The sequence below is a fragment of the Coffea eugenioides genome, chromosome 6 (genome assembly GCF_003713205.1).
Source record: "Coffea eugenioides isolate CCC68of chromosome 6, Ceug_1.0, whole genome shotgun sequence".
In the NCBI taxonomy this organism is placed as follows: Eukaryota; Viridiplantae; Streptophyta; class Magnoliopsida; order Gentianales; family Rubiaceae; genus Coffea; species Coffea eugenioides.
Genome location: NC_040040.1, coordinates 13,331,910 through 13,335,041, shown reverse-complemented (window position 1 = coordinate 13,335,041; position 3,132 = coordinate 13,331,910).

The following is a 3,132-nucleotide window of genomic DNA, read 5'->3' as shown; positions in this document are numbered from 1 at the left end:
TTTCCTTTTCTTTTCTTGTATTTTAATCCTCTAATTTCGGTCAAGCTTAGCTGGAATTTAGGAGATATTTTGCTCAAATATTAATGAGCTTGTATGGTAAGAAAATGGTGATCAAGTGGTGTGTTCCATCGGTAGTGCACGGTATACGTCGGTTTGCGCCGTTTTTCCTTAAACCGCACGTACTAGGGTTTTTTTTTTCTTTCCATTCACTAACTTTTTATCATTGCTCCTAATCACATATTATCTCTCACTTAAAAGTCATTTTTAATCACCAAATTTAATCCTTACTCTGTACCGAAAATTCATCCGGCGAAAAATCGCGAAAACCCTAATTTTGCTCTAATCTTGAAATCAAAAGTGAAACCCTACTTTCTAGGTTTATTTGCACTTATTGTGGAATGATTGGGTAGTAGGGCTATAATAAATGAATAATTTCTAAATAAAAAGGCATTTTTGAGAAAAATATAAGAAATTTACGAGTCCTCACACTCTCTCCCCCTTAAGAGAATTTCGACCTCGAAATTCATACCTTCCGTCGCCTCGGAGGACCCCAAAACTTGGTGCTGATCTACGGCATAAACTTGTGTCGATACTTTTGTTCGATTTCCTCTTTCAGAAGTTTGTTTCAGTTTGGTTCCTTCCACTTGTTGAGTACTACCCTCTCGTGGCTGTTTCTTCGGGCAATTGCTATGTTGATGATTACTACTCCCACAAATCAAACATTTTCCCCTTTTCCGCCAGCAATCATTCTCAGTGTGATTTGCCTTTCCACAGTATCCACAGGCCAATCGAGGAGCTACTGTTGGATCTTCTCGAGAAATGTCCTTTGATCCGATCTGTCTTCCTTTCATAGACCTTTCATCTAATGCTCTTAATGTCCAAGGTGGGCGAGGTGAATGGTTCACTTTTTGCACTTTGGAGAGCATTGTCTTTTCTCTGGATTCCTCAGGTGTGCTGTTGGATGTATCTCTTTTCCGCGTTTGACAGGCTTTTACTTGGGCTTTCAAATCCTCAATTCTTTGGGCCTTCTCAAGAGCCTCTGTAAATGTATTAACTTGAACTGCCGCTAATGCCTGCTGGATTTCCAAATTTAGTCCTTGTATAAATCGTCTTATTCTCCGTCGCTCCGTAACCATCAATTCGGAAGCGAATTTAGACAGTCTAGTAAATTTTGTCTCATATTCGGCCACACTTAGGGTTCCCTGACGCAACCCAATAAATTCGTCCTCTCTCCTTTCTTGGACTAAAAGTGGGAGATACTTTTCGTTAAATTCCCTTACAAAGTTCGCCCATGTCCATACCGTCTGTTCTCTTTCCCACTTGGATTTAATTACATTCCACCACGCGCGGGCTGGTCCTTCGAATTGAAATACAACAAAATTTACTTGTCTTTGCTCCGTGTAATTCAAAGCCGCGAAGATATTAATCATTGCCTCCAACCACTGCTCAGCTATATCTGGATCAGGCCCTCCTTGAAATTTCGGAGGTAGAAACTTTTGGAACCTCTCAAGAGCCTTATCCTCTCCGATCTCAGGATTTCGAGGTTGATTCACTGGCATTTGACCTTGTTGATCTACCAGTCGTGCCAGGATATTTGTCATTTGTTGCATTGCCGTCGCCATTTGATCTCCAGCCCTCGGTCCCTGTTCTTGCTCGGCCACTGTTTCTCTTTCTTCTCTCGGTTCCTGAGCTTGCCTAGCTCCACGGCCACGACTGCGTCTCCCGTCCATATATATGTTTCCCTTTTTCTTTTCTTTTCTTTTCCCCCAAAAAGGTAATTTAGTAATGAAACACAGTAAATCGACTATTGTAACAAATTCTAGCTTTCCAAATACACAAATAAATATATACGCACATAACACGCCATATCAAGAAGACGGATAAGTAAATACACAAAGACATATCAAGTTGGACAGATAATCATGTACACACAGGTATACTGACGTCATGTAGTAACAATATACAGGTAAATCAAAAGGAAAAAGTTAAGTCGTCCCAGTATCAGCCCGTCCGGTTTCTCACGTCACTTACTATCCAAACTAGATGTCCCTAACCTCTTGTGCTCATTCTAGTCAGACAAAGCCTATTCATGTTCCCAAAATGCAAGTCTCAAGTACTTAGCAGCGCCGCACCGGTGAGAGTCTCAGGCACGGAGAATCCGAAATAAGATAATCACATCTTGAGCTGCGTTCAAGAGAACTATCTACACATCGAATTCCTACCTGACATTACCTATCTATGGTTTCAAATACATGAGAAAGATTTAAGGCCTTCACCATTCCAATTCATAGCTTCACTTAATCCTTACTTATCACCACTGTAGATCAGGGTCACTCCGCGCAGAGACCAACGCGAAGGCAGCTATAGGTTTTATCCCTCAAATCGCTTAAACTTTCAAGTCAAATCGAACCCACAGATCCGGCATCCTAAACTTCAAGCCTAGGATACACTACAGAGATCTAAAGCCGAAGCTCTGATACCACCTGTGACGGCCCCACCTCCCCCTAGGGCGTACCCCAGGGTTCAGCGGGTCGCCTGCCCGGCTCTCGCCGGGACTCAGTCGTTCCTTAATCAAATCCAGAATAAATCACAAGAATAAATAGGGCAGCAATCCAAATTTAAAACGGAACTTATATACATTGCTATCTCAAAAGAAAGTACAGCCATCAAATGTACAAAGGTTCTCACTTCACCATACAACCAGCCCGTGCCAAGCACTAGGGCGAGAACCATTACAAAAGAAACAAAAGACCTAGACTAGGCTAGTCTATGCTCTCATCCTGCTCACCGTCCCCTGTTAAGGAAAACAAAACTAAAGGGGTGAGCTAAAAGCTCAGTGAGGTTCCGAACAGAAAATCAGACAATCAATTCAATACATTAAACATGGAGTATCAATAATTCAAGAAACATTTACAATGGAAAGCGATAGTAACATTCATTGAAAGGATACGGCCCACATGGAGCTATTTGCTTGTTCGTTCGTTCCCCTGACTTTTCCCCTTATTCCTCCAATCGTTTAAAATTACATTTTTGTAAGTAGAATTCCTCGTTCATCCTTTTGTTCGTTCATCCCTTTTCCGGACATTGGCCGGACTCCACCCATCCGGACGTGGCCGGACTACAAGGTAATAC